Source organism: Manis pentadactyla, chromosome 16 (assembly GCF_030020395.1).
Source record: "Manis pentadactyla isolate mManPen7 chromosome 16, mManPen7.hap1, whole genome shotgun sequence".
NCBI classification, from domain to species: domain Eukaryota; kingdom Metazoa; phylum Chordata; class Mammalia; order Pholidota; family Manidae; genus Manis; species Manis pentadactyla.
Genome location: NC_080034.1, coordinates 62,100,289 through 62,117,492, shown reverse-complemented (window position 1 = coordinate 62,117,492; position 17,204 = coordinate 62,100,289). Strand labels below are relative to the sequence as shown.

General features: G+C 45.2%; 1 long non-coding RNA gene across 1 annotated transcript; it reads right to left on the bottom strand.

Moving 5' to 3' along the window:
- Positions 1–8,270: 8,270 nt before the first annotated feature.
- LOC130681312 (uncharacterized) lies at positions 8,271–13,828 on the bottom strand. The gene is made up of 3 exons (XR_008994361.1): positions 13,693–13,828; positions 9,933–10,053; positions 8,271–8,557 (listed from the first exon to the last, which is right to left on the bottom strand). It is a non-coding gene; the product is annotated as an uncharacterized LOC130681312 (long non-coding RNA).
- Between the last annotated feature and the right edge of the window lie 3,376 nt (positions 13,829–17,204).

Below are 17,204 nucleotides of genomic sequence, written 5' to 3'. Positions count from 1 at the left end.
CTCGGCTATGACATCCGAGAGGCCCTGGCTCTGCAAACAAGGCTTTACTAGCTTTGCAGGCTTTTGATGCCCTCCATCATCTCTCAACAGCACTGGAAATTCATCAGGGTAAGTTATTCAGGAAACTAAAGGGCCACTCCCCTCCCTATGAATCTAGGGTAGCTCCCATTCTCAACTGGCCTCTTTCCTCCCTTTGGGGCTCAGTTTACAACACCTAAGTCTCGCTTCCTTTTCTGTGAGGTGCTCTTGTGCAGTGGGGAACAGATGCTCCATGGGTATTCTGAAGCTCAGACATGTCTATCTGCACCTGAGCAGCGGGGTGCTCCCTGGTGGATGGAGAGCCGTACCCAGCACCTTTCCCTGGGGTCGGCAGGATCCTCTTCCCACCCACAGCAGTGTACCTGCCTGGGCTCCTGCTGAAGACAAGCCCTTACAGAAGAAGTTGGGCGCAAATAATTTACCAGGCACATCAAGGGCTGGGAAAGATGTGACTGAAAAGTCTAGCTTGTGTAAGGCCTGATTCCCTCGCCTCCCTTTGGCAACCACATTCCCGGCCACACAAAGGCATAGGACTCTGGCTGAATCTTTTGCTAAAGTGAGAAATAGCTTCTCTTTCCCAAAACACACCACCAGATCCGGAAACATACACAGATTCCACTTTTGCTAATTTTCAACCCACAGGCTTTTCCAGAAAGCAGAGCTTCATAACAGAAGAGCTTCCTGGACTACAGACAGGGCTGCACAGCAAATCTAGGCTAGGGTTCTGATTGCACCCTGTAAACCCAGGAAACTCACGACTCAGCATACCCTGCTCTCTATTTGCCATCATGGAAATTGACTCAAGTTGCTCAATGCTGCAATTACAGTGCTCTTTTCGGGGCACACAGGTAAAATAACATTTATCCTCTGGTTAGGGTTGTGTCTCTTAGCCCCCAGAGGCAGCAAACAAACAAGCTCTCCTTGGAGCAAACGCCTCCCTTTTTGGAGCTCCCCATTCCATGAGGCCTATAGCCCTCCATTGGGCTGCATGCACCGCGGCATTTCTGGCCCTCCGAGGCCCGCTGTAGCGCTGTAAGGACACCGGCTTACTGATGGGAACAGGTGCTCGTAATCCAGCGTAACCCGCTGAGCCTTATTTCACTTTCTCTGGAAACCTCTTGATTTAGGAGTGAAAACTCCTGGCTCCTCTCGGGCTGGCCCATAAGCATCTCAGTCTGGATTTGTCGAGGTGGGTTGCTAAATTTAATTGCCAGTTTCCATTCCATGTGATGGTGTGTGACAGGCCAGCTCACCCTGTAAGTTAGCCAAGAGGTTTTAAATAAATGCTTTCTGACGGAAAGGATGATAAAGATTCCTGTTATTCTCCAGCGAGTCTGGAGAGTGAACTGGTCTGGGTTTTACTACTGAGCTGGGCAGTGTTAATCTCATGAGCTCCATCACCACTTCCCACTGGCTACAGAGAGAGGCTTAAGGGGCCTGCTGGCCCCGGCTGGCCCCGGTCTCCATGACCTTGGGACACAAATAGCTGTGTAGGCCAGCCTCAGCTTCTCCATCTGGGAAGAGGAGCTGTTCACAATAAAATCAGAGTAGCCCTGAATGCTTGGAGCCTTCAGGAAGCATGCTATAGATAATACAAAGCCAGGACTGTCAGTGAAAGCATTCACAGAACCCCAGACAATAAGCCATTCAAAGAAAGCTGCATTATTCTTGCTCATAGCCTTGAAAATATCAATAGGAATAAAATGATGGTGACAATACATGTATTCTCCCTGATTATTTCCTTATGAAGCCCTCCCATCATTGGCTACTCAATCTTCCTTCTAAAGTTTGCTCAGTGTAGTCTGAGAAACCTGAACATTGGCCCCACCTGGGAGCTTGTGAGAAATGCAGAGTCTCAGGCCCCACTGCATTCCTGCTGAGCAACAACGTGCCGCCTAACTAGCTCTCCAGGTGATGCCAATGTATTTTAAACTTTGAGATGTGCTCCTCTAAAGCAGCAGTTGCTGAACTTCAGCACACATCAGAATTCCCTGGAAAGCTTGCTAAACATTGCAAGGCCCTGCCTCCAGAGGTTTTGACTCAGTGGGTCTGTGATGGGGTTGAATACTTTGCATTTCTACCAGGCTCCCTAGTGAGGATTATGCTGCTGGGCTGGGGGCCACAGTTTGAGAACCACTGGTAAGTATTCCTCATAGCAGCTGTTCCATGACACCTTACCTCCCCAATCACTGAGGGTCCGTAAGACCTCTTTTTTAGCTACTCTGGTCCCCTCAGTCCCTAGAATTACTGCATTCTTCTCCTAATGTCTTCGTTTCTAACTCTTTAATCATCTTTCATCTCTTGGAGTCAGTCTATATTTCTTTCTCTTTCATTAGGAAGTTCTGCTATAGACATGGAAAACCAGAGTGGGTGTGCTGTGCAAAACTGGGCCACTTTATGAAAAATCCAAATTTTTTCTCCCATGTAATTCCAAAATTCCCTTTGTTTTTTCAATGAGTTATGCTGCTGGTTTATAAGGAGTGTGTTAGGACATGACTGCCACAGGATAACTGTCTTGCCAATGGGTTTCAGTCCTGGGCAAGTTCACTATGGATTCAGTGCGACCAAAGAAATGACAGTAGAACGTTCTTGGGGTGAAAGGATTATACCCAACTTTATTTCAACGGTGTCAGGTCAGTCACTAGAATCCTGTTCACTCAGAGCAAGTCTGCATGCAGCAAGCCGGTCTCTGCCTCTGGGCCTCTCTGCCTGCACAGCCATCCGTCTCTGTCCTTGGCACTGCCACCACTCCAGCCTCTGTTCTCCTGCAGTCTTGCAGCTGTACCACCTTATAGCCCAGAGCCCTGGGCAGGTCTCCTTATATAGAGTCAATAATGACACATTGCCCTCATGTGTGTTGTGAGCTAGCCGACTAGGGCCAGGTGAGAATCCTGGCCACAGGAACCTTCATTTTATTCACACTTCACCCTTCCAGGATTCTCGCCTCTCAATCTGTGCCCTCAACCCTCTGCAATGGTCCCTGTGTGAGAAAGCTGGAACATTGTAACCAAACTCCATAATAACACAATATAACACAAAAATAACAAAAATTATGACAAATTATAATAACTCTCAAGCCTGAGGAGATCCATTGCCACCAAGTGGTCATCCTGGCTCTATTCAAACCAGTTCTACTCAAAGGAGTTAACCAAGAGGACCATGGGTGGGCCTTACAATACCCACCTTCTCCAGCCTCTCCAGCAGAAAGTCTTGCAGACACACAGGCCACTCCTGTGACTTTATCCCCACCTCTGCTTCGTCCTCAGCAGCCGGAACTGTCGCTCCTGTCCCAACCACTGCCACAGCTCCAGTCATCCAATATTCTTTCCATCTGCTCCAGCCTTATCAAACCAACGCACATCTGGTCCTCGTGACCTTCGCAGGGCCCTTTAAGTTCTCCCTTCGAGAAGCAGACTGTATTTCCTTTTGTGCTGGAGCCTGAGGATAGAAGCAGAGCATGGAGTGCTCCACAACCCGAGGAGGGGGCTGCGCCTCTCCTGGAAGAACCCACGGTTGCCAAGTCCTTCTGGCTTTACCACCAGCTCTCAACCAGGTGGGGCCTCAGCCGAGGAGGGGCCGATGCCTCCAGCACTGGCAGGGCCTCCACCCCCACCTGTTCATCAAACCTCCGCCCCTCCATTTCTGGGGCTGACGGCTCCACTACATCATCCTTCTCTTGCCCCACGGCACCTGGCAGCCTGCGTCTCGTGCTGCTCCTCCTCGTGCTGCTTCCTCTCAGGCCACCACGACATCCTTTACTATCTCCACAGCACTTTATAGTGATGCCATTTCAGTCAGCAACAAATTTTCTTTCTCTTGGGGTGGACCCCAGTCCTCCACCCCTTCACAGTACCACATCCACAGGGGGACACTCGGATGTCTTCCCGTCCGTAGGTGCAGCTGCTCAAACACTTTTGCTTTCCTTTGGTCACATTGAATCCATAGTGAACCTGCCCAGGGCTGAAATCCATTGGCAAGACAATAACTAAGTTGCTTTATTGGAGCACAATTTTTATTATTATTTTTTAATCACACAAGCAACATAGTGACACATTTAATGAAAACAATCAACAATGAAGAATAATGAATTAAAAGCAAAAGTCAACATTGATTCCCCACCCTCCCCACTCCTTTATCCATTCTCCTCCCAAAGTTATGAATATTGGCAGTTCCGTGTGTATTCTCCTGTGCCTTTATAAATGCACATATTCATAAATTTAGACAGACATATTGTTCTGCAACTTTCTTTTAATAATTGACAGTATTTCTTAGATATCCTTTAAAATCAACAAGCAGATTCTGCTCCATTCTTTTTAAAATGGCAAAGCTATATTCCATAATATAATATATAGTTTATTTAACCATTCTATTGATGGCCATTTATGTTATGCCCAATATTTTGCTATTACCAACCATCCTAAGTCAGCATTCTCATGAGATTCAACCGAGAAGTGGCCTCCAAAAAAATGGTATCAATTTCCTTCATCCCCTGCCACTATGAAACTGATTATTTCTAACCCCCTCACCAACACTGGCTACTATCAGTCTTTTACATTTACCAATATCTGGGGATATCTCTTTATCTAAATTTGCATTTACCATTTGAGGTTAAATATCTTTCCATAAGACTATCAGCCACTTTATTTCCTTTTCTGTGAATCACTTATTCAGATTCTCTGTCTTTTTTCTATTGGGTTGTAGGTCTCTTTTGGAGGGGAAGGGGGTGAGTAGGAGCAATCATCTGAATATTAATCTTTGATCTACTAAAAATGCTGCAGTGTTTCGTCCAAATCTCTCACTTGTCTTCTCAGAACATTTGTCATATAGAACTTTGAGTTTTTATACAACCTATAGTACAGTTTCTACTGAATCCATGCAATGCTAGAAATACAGGGTATTCTAATTCACATTATTCAGAGGGAAAACAGTTTGTTGGAAATAAAACTTGGTAGGGAATAGGGGATCGGGCAGCTCCCACCTTCCTCCTCTTCTTTTTAGCTCCTGTATCACCGGCAGAAGGTTTGGGTTTGATGAGAGGTTCAGAAAAATAAGTGCACTGGTTTCAGTGATTTCAAGATTAGTGCCAAAGAGTTGAAATGAAATCCAGGTAGCTGCTTTAAGGAGACAATTCTCTATGGATCTCTCATCGTTTCTGCAAACCTTACAGGCAGAGGCAGTGACAACCTTTGCTTTTCAAGTATGTTTGCATAGAGAACAGCTTTGGAAGATACAGATGGTGTCCCCTTCTGGAGCACAGGGCTGCTTGGTTTGCTGTCCAGCCTAGGAAAGATAAAGTCTTACCTGGGCAAAGGATGCAGGTTTGCTTACAACCCATTATAAAAGATTAGGGTTTCCTAAACTTGGAGGGTCTCTCCTGTAACACACCCCACCATGTGTGGAGGTATCATCTGGCCCTGTTCGTTCACTCTGTAGGAACTGGGACTTGGGGAACCAGCACAGGAAAACGATGATACTCTGGTTACAGCTACTGCTATTAATATTAACTTTCCTTGTCCAGGAGTCTGTTGTCTTTTGCCAGCATCCGTGTGGTGCATGCTAAATTGTTAAGCTTACAAGTAGGTAATAGCTCAGAACCTTGGCAGTTCTTGACAATTAGTATGTAATGAAAGATTAAAGTGCCTCACAAACTCAACTCTTGTTCCAGTCTGACTCTGCCAATGCAAAAGTCACTCAATCAAGTTCTTAAACTGAACAGTCCTTAGATGATTAAGGAGAAGAGAAATCTATTGTAAAAATTGCTTCCTTGCATGTTGTGTGTAAGTGCTGCAAGTCAAATATCCAAAGATTTTCATGCAGGTGAAGTAGATTTATTTGGGACAGCTCTACAGAAATGATAGAAATATGTCAGCTCAATATATAAGGAAAACCAGTTCTAGCAATTAGAACTATCCAAAGGTGAACACATTGAGAGTAAATAAGCTCAGTGCTGGCTTAGATGACCACTTATGGGACCTCTGTGTGGGGAGGAGATTGGGCTAGATCACAAACGTTCTTCAAGTCTCAGATGCTACTGGCAAAGAACGTTGTTTCAGTGGACCATCCAATCAGACTTATTTTGATACAAGTAATGGAGAAGGTGAGCTGGTAGATCCAGCCAGGACCTTCAGAAGACTTCACTTGGTATGACCATCGTAGTTTTAAGATCCAGTGCTTAAGTCTTTCAAACACTCAGTCAAATCTAGCGCCCCCAGGAGTGAGTTGCTGCTGGAGAACTGATTCATGCTAACCAAGTTCACCAAGAGCCCTATTTACAAACTAGGGAGCCAATACCTTAATTTTAAAGCAAAAGACAAACATTGCTGATGACTCTAACTTTCTAGTCCACTATGCAGAGCACGCCGACCCTTCCCCAGGTGCTAGGTCCCAATGAAACAGAAATGATAATCAGTGGCCCTGGATTGCGCATCATCTGGTAGGCTGCATTAGGGTAGCTGCATTAGAATCGGATGGAAATGTCATCCTCCGTGAAAAATACACTTTCTTAATGACCAGAATGTTCATGTTCACTAAACACAACATCCTTCTCCTTTGACAGTGCTGAAAATACTCAACAATTCTTAGTTTCATCCTCACTTTTGAGACCCCAAGAGGCTTATCACCCTACTGTTTGTGCTTTATGACAAATTGGTACATCGCGACAAGTTTACACAGTATTTGTTGTGAATCCCCTTCTTTCCTGAAGATACCTAAGGATATACATTAATTTCATCAGTAATAAATGTGCGATGCACCTGTAGGTTTGGTTTCTCAGCCCCAGCTCTACCGCCTACTAGCTGGGTGTCTTGGCAGCATCACTCAACCTCTATCAGTGTCAGTTTCCTTATCTGTAAAAGACTACAATACCTACTTATGGTTAAAGATCAAGAATCATGAACCTTAAAAAATGCTTTATAAGATCTAAATGCCTCAAAAACTTGAAAGTCATTATCATAATAACCATAGATAATAATGGCATACGGGTCATGTTACAGGTGGTGGCCTTCCTGCGTACAGCTCATCCTGTCTATGGTGCAAGGGTCTCATTAGTTTCAGTTTCAGGGGCTGTGAGGGTCTTACTAGCTTTCAGCTTTCAATTTCAGTTAGCACTTTTTTTTCATCTTGCCCTGTGTTACAGTTCCTATCTTACTTTTGACACCCACACCTGCCTCTGCAGTGGTTTGTGTTGAGAGATTTATTTCTCCCTGCACAGATTTTATGAGAAATTGTGTCCAGAGGCTTGTTTGAACAGAAGTGTGGTACAGTGGGCGGAACTTGGAAGTGAGCAGTTTCACATGAGTTCATCCTGTACCTTTCACGATGAGCAGGACGTTTTGTCAAAGATGGGCGATGAGACCCGGTGAGGAGACAAAGGCAGTACAGACATGTGGGCAGAGAGCTGGCGGCCAGGGAGCAAACGCTGTTACATTTAGCTCCACGGATGAGAGCTTGGCAAGCATAGCTTTTCAGATTCCAGACGAGGCTACTTCTCAACTGCTTCAGGAAAGACGGCCACCTCACTGTCACAGTACTTAGCAGTTTCTACTTAGATCCAGATGTCCTGGCTGCAATGAGGAAACTCCGAAGTGTGTCAACAACAGAAGTGACCCAACTTTCTTCGGCATTAAAAGACTTTTAACTCGAGGGAAGACAGAGGCCATGCCTTTTAATTTTCCCAAGTTAGCTCATTCATTTTCAATGCTGAAAACCAGCCCCAGTTTCACACAGTAATCCACTTACCAAAGTTGAAACTCAAGGTGTGAAAAGTTCTGTGTTGACAAAGTTTTGCATCAGCTGCTGCCACTAAATGGCATGTAAAAACGTGTCGTTTAATTTTAGCTTTATAAAAAATAAGGGCTTTCCCAAAACCCACTCAGGAGCACAAGCTGTCACTAGGTCTATACAGGTGAGCTCTGAAATCGGACACTACCAAGAGATTCCATCATGCTAAAATGTGCAAGTGCTGAGACTAAGCAATCCATCATTATTTTATGTTCTTGTGAACTGTCTTAACAAGTGTGAGTGTCCCACCTAAATCTTTTTGTAAGATTCTGCTGTACATATTTAAAGCCACTGTGTGTGTGTGTCTGTGTATGGAGGGGTGCCTGTGCACACATGTGTGTTTTCTATGTTAAATGGTATCAGGTAAAGAGTGATAAATAAGACAGAGAGTCAAGGCACAAAAAAACCATAATTAGAAGCTTGCGAGCAATTAGATGATATGAGCTCGTTCATTCAACCAACCCCATTTATTGTACTTCTGTGTACCAAAACTGTGCTGAGTTCCGGGGAAGACATGGACGTAACCTGACACAAAGCCATACTCAAGAACCTCCAGCCTAATTAATACCCCAACAGTGGTGACACCAAGCAGAAGAGCCAGAAGGTAAGGCAGGTAAAGCACTTCGGAAGCTCTCTGGATGGCAGTTATGGCCACGTGTCCTCTTCAGGGGCTCTGGGGACATCTGAGAAGGGGTTTGCTGACCAAGTCTTGTTTTCAGGGGTGAAGTTCATTGAGTCTCTTGCAGCAAAGAAATAATGAAGTACATAGAAAAAAATAATAGGTTATATGGATGAACTTACGAAATGTAAGGGGAGGGAAAGTACTATGTCTACATAAGGAATACAAAAGACTTTTCTAATTTTTAGCCATGAAGTTTATAACGCAAAATTAAACCTATCCTTGTGACTAAGAACAGCACATAAAGCAAGAATGGGCCCCAGTGTTTCTTTTTCTACCAAGGTTGGATGCAAATGCCACCATCGTAAGGGGAGACTGTCTTGGAAACTCCATTTCATTTTGCCTAGGCCTCTCCTTGGTAACTTCAGTCACAACCTCATCATGATGTTTGGAGGCTAATTGGACAACTGAGGTGTCCATAAACCCAGGTTCTGCACATTCAGTTAAGAAGTCACCTTCTCCAGAAAAATACCCTGAATCAGATTCATTCCTCTGACCGTCGAGGGTCTATCATGAGCCACACACCATGGTAGAGGGTGGCTCGTGGTCAGCGTCCCGGAACCACCACCAAGCTCGCACTGAGATGTCTGCCGTCTGCTCCCAACCCCCAGGCAGCTAGATGTTCAGACGTCTCACCACTCTCTTCTCTGATTGTTGCATTGCTTGTCTGAATCCCCTGCTAATCTGTAAAGTCCTTGGACAAGGGCAATGGCTTTTATCTTTGTGTTCCCAAAGCCTGGGACATTCTAACCGAAAAGAGAAGCAGCTCACCTTACCAATATTTCCTGTTATTTATTCAAGCATTTTATTTTATATGCTCACACACATACACCCACACACAAGCACAAACACATACACACACACTAAGTTCGACTCATTGAAAAATACTTTTTAATATATTGTTTTATTTTTAATTTCCTTTGAATTAATATTTATTTCCTTGCATGAATATATTTAAATCTTCCCATTCATCTTCATACTATGCAATGACCATTTTAAATGCAAATTTAAGAACTTTCAATTTGTATGCAGAGCTGCTGAAATTATACAATTAGTATTTTGTAGCTCATATGTATGTACATGTATTTTATTCTTATTGAAACAGTGGAAACACCAAACAAAATTAACCAAACTGTGTTCATTTCACCTCTTGATATGGGCACATTCCACCTACACTTTCTATCTTCAGCTTACTGGTAGGTAAGGAAAGACCAAATGGAAAAGGAGCTGTGGGTTACCCTATCTTTCTGTTTTCTACAATGTCATAATTTTCTTCATAAGCAGTTAATACAGAGAAATAACATGAGTGAGAAAGGATATGGTAGGGTTCCTTGGTTGTTAGAATACCACTGCCTTCTTTCTGCATTTGAAGCCCACTCCGTTTCTAATGGGAGATCATGGCCTCTCTCCCTCCCTTCCCACTTACCTTACTTACCTACCCCACCCATTTGCTCAGCCATGACATAGCCACGTGCCTCACAGTCGCTCTGAGTCTTGCTGGGTTCCCATGTGTCCCGGGTGGACTGGGATTCGGTTCTCATGGGCCTTCATGAACGCTGCATGTGAATGGGCCAGCAGGAAAAGGGGGACATGCATATTAGGTGTATCTTCTCTGCTCACGTATGTGCTCCACTGTCCTTTGAAGTTTGCTCACCAAACACAACTTCAAAGGCCAAATTATTAAGAATTTCAAGATGACAACAGCCAAGCATTGTGGGGACCTTCTGAACACAGGGCCCTTTGCAACAGCATGGGTCACATGCCTATGAAGTGGCCCTGGCTGTACTGCATGGTCACAATGAACCTGACTTCATTTCTGAACAACAACTGTATTGAAAATAGTTAAAAGAGGAAGCCTCTTAACTTCAAGACCATAACAATAGAGAATACCACTACTCCAAGTCAGACTCGCTGAGAATATTACAATGTGACTTTAATAACCGTCAAACATGACTGACATTATATTAATTTAACAGACATCCATTGTGCTCAGCACATCCAAAAACCTGCCAGGACAGGGGTAGGTGGGGGAGTGTTCCTTGAATGAACAGTCACTGTCCCTGACCTCAGAAATGCTAGTCTATCTGGGAAGACAAATAGCTACACAATCATTTGCCACACACATTGTGGCCACTGCTCTGATGGTGAGAATAAGCAGTAGGGGAGCACAAGTAGTTGATTCTAACTGGGGAGACAGAGGTTTATGAGCTAGAGGTGACATGTGAAGTTATCTCTAAAGGTGAGCAAAATATTGGTAAAGGATGGGGAAAGGATGTTTGTCTTAGCTTGGAGTCCTCCAAGTAATAGAGGCTGAGACAAGGGTTTGCACGAAGGTAGCTTATTTTGGAAAGTGATTTGGAAACAAAAATGAAAGGCTTGGGAAGATGGAAAACCAATCCGAAGTGTATTACTGAGGTGGTAAATGCTTTGGGCAAATGGGGCTCAGGTCCACTGGAACCCACTGAGGAGCCACGTAGAATGACCACGGCAGAGTGGTTTATGCACTTGGCTCCCCACCTCCATTGGTCCAGCGCTGCCCCAGGACTGTGAACAAGCTCCTTAGCTTTTCCAGGTTTGCACATGCCCAAGAACTGCTGAGCAGGCTCCCCCAGTCATGCCACCCCACAGTGCAAGAGCAGCCCAGGGGCAGAGAGCATAGACGTGGTGCAGCTGAAGTGAGGCGTGGTCAGGCTACAGCTCTGCACTTCCTGTTGCACAGCAACAACTGGAACAAGAAGGTGTGGTGTGAGAGAAGCATCCCAGATGTTCTGCACAACATCATGCCCGGTGCCGCTCCAACTTGAGCAAGCATCAGACTCCCTGGAGGGCTCGTTCACTCAAATGGATGGGCCCCACCCAGAGCTTCTGGTTCAGTGGATGCAGAGTAAGACTGAGAATTAACATTTCTATCACATAGGCATTAAGGCTTTTAAAGACAGCTGTCCACTCTGTACAGGGACAGAAGACTGATCAAGCAGGAGAAAGAGAAGTTTCCTAAAATATGGATGTGTATGTCTAGGGAGACTATAAATTGATTTCATCATAATAAGAATAGAACTGGCATGCACTCGTGCGCCCACATTGATGTTCTCCTGAGAATTGTCCGCCTAATGATAATCTAATGAGAATTTCAACAGCCAAAAGTGAGAAAGACGTTGATACGATTATTCTGTTTGTGCCTTATTCCAGCCTCGATCCCAACATATTCTCTGCCCCGCTCTGGGCCAGGAAAGCTGTCTGGACTGGATCATCCAGACTGGCCTATCCGAGGCACCATCAGGAAACCAAAAGGTGGGGAAAGAGAGGGTTAGGTCGTTGATACCCCTGCACCATTGTGCCCCCCCAGGGCTTCCGGGGGGGGCTCCCCTCCAGTGCAGCTACCCTCCCCGTGGCCCCTCCTCTTGTCTGTTTCTCCTAGATTAGGATGACTTGCCCGCACCCCTCAGTGCCCCTTAGGCCTCAGGGTGGTCCTGCCTGCTCCCTGTTCCAGGTGCGGGGGCCTCACCAACCCAGGCTGGTTCCATTAACTCTGCTCCAGGGGCTTCATTAATATTCTTTTCAGTTCAGCCATCTTTCTACCAGGATCCTGACTAATAACAGTGTCTCAGGGGGAAAAAAATTAGAGCCAGGTAAAGTTACACAATTAGATCAGTACTCTGAGCCTCTTGACATGAAAAATAACCCTGATAATACTCAAGGTGACACTGACATTTTAAGACAAATGAGGGAGAAAATGAAATACAAAAGGAAAATGTAAACCAAACCCTTGAAATGATCGCCGTGATTAAAGATACACCAAAAAAAGCTAGGAGAACTCCATAGAGACAAAATTTTCTTTCAAACCCTTTGGAATTTTGCTATCGGCAAGGGAGAGGTCCCAAAAGTGCAAACTTGTGCTATATAAAACTTTTCCCCATCTACATGCACTCTGGGAACATGGAACACTGGCAGGAGAAGAGAAAGTGTGATTTCGGCTGTGAACATGAAAGCCTTCAGAAGCATCTTGGGAACTCAGAGATAAGATCAGACCAGAAATTAATCAGAGAACACAATGATAATGCAACATGTTGCAATCAGTTTAAAGTTCACAACTTGCTTGACTTAGGCATCAGTAATAAAATCAATCAAAAGCTGGTGGCTGTTCAGTGGATTGCAACCCTATTCCACGGCACTCCCCACCCCGCCTGCCCCAGCCCCAGGCTCTGCCTAGAGTCCTTATTTCAACATCGCAGAGAACCCAGGAGGTTTCTGCTTCTGTCTTCAGAGACTATGCAAGTTACAGGGGCAAAGAACATGTGTCATGTTCTTCAGTAAAGACAGCTGCTTACTTCAGTTCTCAAAGGGGCTTTCTAAGTGAGACGCTTAAGTCAGACAGTGAGTGTTGTGCACTATGGAGGATTTTGTCTTAGCTTTACAGCTTTCTAAAAGGCCCTCTGTTCTTTCTCTTACTCTGTTTATACTGTGTTCTGTTGTTTTCCAGATTTCCAAGGTTAAATCTGGCACCCCGATTAAGGCTGTTTGAGTACTTCAGAATTTCTAGAGCTTCTCTGCTAATCCGATGTGTGTATGAATGTAGGGCGAGTCGATGCTTTTGTTCACTACAGCAGAATTTTCCCCCATGTGATAATCTAAGATGTGGTCTCTGTCCTTAATCTTCTTACCGATGAGCCATTCCCATTTTTGATCCTGGTAATTTACCTCAGGTAAGAGGATATCATTACACATCACAAAAATAGTTAGTATTTATTGAACACATACTATGTGCTAGATGATGCATTTAAGTAATTAATTAAATGTTAGGGAACCCCATTTTCACAGATGAAGAAACTGAGCTCAAGAGAGACTAAGAAACATATTCAAGACCACGGGGCTAGCAGGTGGCTGAGCTGGGATGGGAACCCAGCACACCCTTTCTTTAGTCTAAACGAGTTGTTCTCAGCCAGGGGTGGTATTGCCCCCAGGGTGTATGTGGCGATGTCTAGAGACACTTTTGATTGCCACAACCAAGAGAGTGCTCCTGGCATCTATTAAGTAGAGGCCAGAGACACTGCTAAACAATGGGCAGAGCGAAGGGCAGCCCCCCAAAGCGCCACCCAACCCCGAAATGTCCACAGTGCCGAGGCTGAGTGGTTAGACTCTAACCACTGTGCTCTGTCTAATATAGGCATTCCGATCCTTCCCTGTTTCTTTCATACCTTTGTGTTCAGTAGGATGTCTTTGCTGAAATCGATTCTTAGTGTCGCTGTCAGACTTACCCTTGATGTGCCAGGGTAAGAAAGCGGGGCTCTTCCCTGCAGTTCCCTACCTCTCGCTTCTCCTCCCCAAGTTGGAATGAAGGGCTGATTAACGGCTCAGCAGAACATTTGTTCCAGGAACGGTATGTCAAACCAGGCTGTTCTGTGCTGGCTACCTAGTTCCAGGGTGGACTTGGTAAGATACACCCAGTGACCGCAGATGTTTTTTTTTCATTACCATAGGAAGATGAAAGGAGAAAAGAATTCTCTTACAATTTTCTGGGCTTTTCCTATACTTTGAAATGTCATACCAATTCTATAGTAGCTGGAAAAAAGTACACGGGCAGAGCTGAAAAGCTTTGCTTTTCATCTTTTATGAAAAGCCTTTGATGCCTGGAGGCTCATTTATTTTGGGCAATGCAAAGTTTAGTTCATATGCACTTGCCTTCGGTAGGAGCCAGGGGAAAACAGCCCCCCGGATATCACGATGTGACTGTTCTCTCTCCCCAGAGCCACAGTTTCTTTGTAAGTGTGTGAATACAATTACAAATGTAAGGTGAATACATTCTGGACAAGGAGAGAGGCTTCCTTCTCAGGCTGTTTATGAACTGAAAGGATGCTGGTAGATTAAATAATTTTGTTGAAAAGACACTCTATCCCCTCCCCACCAAAAAATGAGACACGGAGGTGAGTTTGGAAACCTCTAGAAGGGTAGAGAAAGGTTTAGAAAATAGAGGTCACAAGTGGGGCTGCTGATGCAATGTAGGGGGGAGCCTGGCAGGATGCAGACTATGGGAACAGATCATAACTTCCAACATGGCCTTTGGCCAGACACAAAAATCTGATAATGATGACTTTTAAGTACTTGATGAACAGAAACATCTTGAAACATGTCTGCATCCTGGCTGCTAAACACAAATACTCTGACTGAGAGAAGCCATGGGACCCAGACACAGGTGAGCATCTGGACATTTCGGGAACAATAGTCCTTCAGGGAGTGTTTCACCAGAGCTATCCTCAGCCCAAAGCCCCAGTGCCCTGGGACCTTCTTGCTTGTTGAGCTGAACTTCCCAGCAGTGGGATGAGGGACAGGGCAAGATTTGGAAAGTGAATGCTCTGGACCTAAATACGCAGCACGTCCAGACTTTAGCGGTCTCCATCTTTACTGTGCAAACCAATCACCAGGCGATCTTGTTAAAAGGCTGATTTTGGTGGGTCTGGGGTCAGGCCTGAGAGTCTGCATTTTTGACAGGCTCCCAGGTGATGGGGGCCGTGCTGGTCCTCAGCCCTCACTTTGAGCACCAAGCCTCTAACTAATATTTTTGTGATCTATACCAGGTGCCAGGTAACTGTGTGAAGAAGCAGGTTTACCTAAATAAAGGAAGAATCTCTGCTCCTGAGAATTCACAGTTCAGTGCGGAACTTTGGAACTTAGGTAAAATATCACAATATGATGTGATGCTTGTGACTATGATATGATAACTAATAAAATACTTGTTCGAGGAAACAAAAAGGACTCCGATTGCTGGGAAGCCAGACCAGTCTTCTGAGACCCAGAATCTGATCACATCTCACCCCTGCTCTTTGCTGTCAGAGTGAGGCTCGAACTCCCAGCATGGCCATTCCAGACTCTGGCAGCCTGGCACCCGCTCTCCCAGGCAGCCATCACCCCTCACCTCTTCCAGCCCCGGCTGCATTCAGTGCTTCCTGGAACAGAGTTGCGGGGCTCCTCCACGCCTGTTTTCACGGCTCCACCTTCCACCTGCGGCGTCCCCTCCTTCCCCACCTGCTAACACCTGCCTGTGTGAAGCCTTCCAGGCAAGTGGCTGCTTCCCATGGTGAAATTTAAATACTTCTGCTATAGTACATAAGCCATCATCATATTGTGATATTTTACTTCAGTTTGTGAGTCTTCCACTAAACTGTGAATCCTCAGGAACAGAAACTCTAACTTCTTTATCTAGGTTCTTCTTCACGGTTACCTGGCACCTGGGGTATATTATGAAAATATTGAATAAAGGGAGGAATTAACCCCATCCATCATTCTCCTCTTTTCGTCTTCTTCTTCAAAAGTCTCTAGGGTTTTAAATGTTTGAGATTATGTATTGTAAGTGGTTTTTAAATAATCATAACTTTTATAGAATATTTACTGTATGTTAGACACTGTTCTAAGCATGTTAGTTTATTAAGGCATTTAATCTTCATAACAATTTCCATGACTCTGGGAAGTTATCATCATTATTCTTCACATTTTAACTATGAGGAAAGTGTAGCACAGAGAAGTAAAGTAACTTGACCAAAGTCACACAGCTTAGGAAGTGCTGGCACGGGGATTTAGACCCAGGCAGTGTGGTATTAAAAACAAGGATGAAGCTTCGGGGACCTACTAATAAGATAAATGGACCACAACTCTGTTCTGCTCTTCCTGCCGTCTTCAGCCTTACCCAGCTTACAAACAAACATCCTTCAGGCAAGTTTTGTCTTCATAGCGGGAGACTTGCACTGGTGCTGGAATACACCCTGGTGTCTCCCTCATGTGGGCCCACAACCTTCCTGAGGGTCACTGGCAATGTCAGGAATGACTGTCTGGCCACTCCAGAGAGGGAGGGAAGCACAGAGTTCAAGGTTGCGCTCTCAGCCAGATAGTGGGCATGTGGCTGCTGGCTTCTATTCTTATGTGAATGACAGATCCCAAAGTTGCAGCTTCCTGTAAAGCCATCCCGACCCCCACTCCCATGACAAGGGGTCCACAGTGGCACAGGTGAGACCTGTGCACAGACAGCAAGCTCAGCTTCTAAAGAGAGCTCATGGCTTCACACACACACACGTGCATGCGCACGTACTCACGGAGCACAATAGGGTGAACTCAGGATCAGCTGTATGTGGCTGTGGCTGCCCTCTTCCTCATCCACTCACGATGACCTGGGGCCATCTCTCCCCTGTATTAGATCCTTTTCTCTTCCACATCACAGCATGGCCATCCACCTTTCTCTAGGACTCTTGGGAGGGGAACACTGGCCGAGCCACAGAGAAGTACGTATTCCTTGGTCCTTGACCAAATGTCATCTTTAAGCCTTATAAAGTCTTGACCACCCCAGTCAAGGAATGAGGAAACCAGGTCAGAAAGCAAAAGGACAGATTGGGAAATTCTAAGGGAGATGTCTTCTAAAGATACACAGAGCTGCTCTGAGATGTGGGTATTGGGGTGGTTGGAGGCGGGAAGGGAGGGGAAGGCCTGAAGAGAGTTACAACGAGGCTCAATCCTTGAAAAGGAGATTTGGGGGGCATTTACACCGAAATGAGGATATCTGGAGACCTACGGCATTAGGTTCATGAGACACATACCTGGACCCACAATGGTGGCAAACCATTCAACAAATGTTTATTACACACTCATGTACCACACACTGTTCTTGGCACAGAGGATAAACTAGGAGCTAAGAGGGGTAGCCCCATGTTTTCCCAGTGTGGAG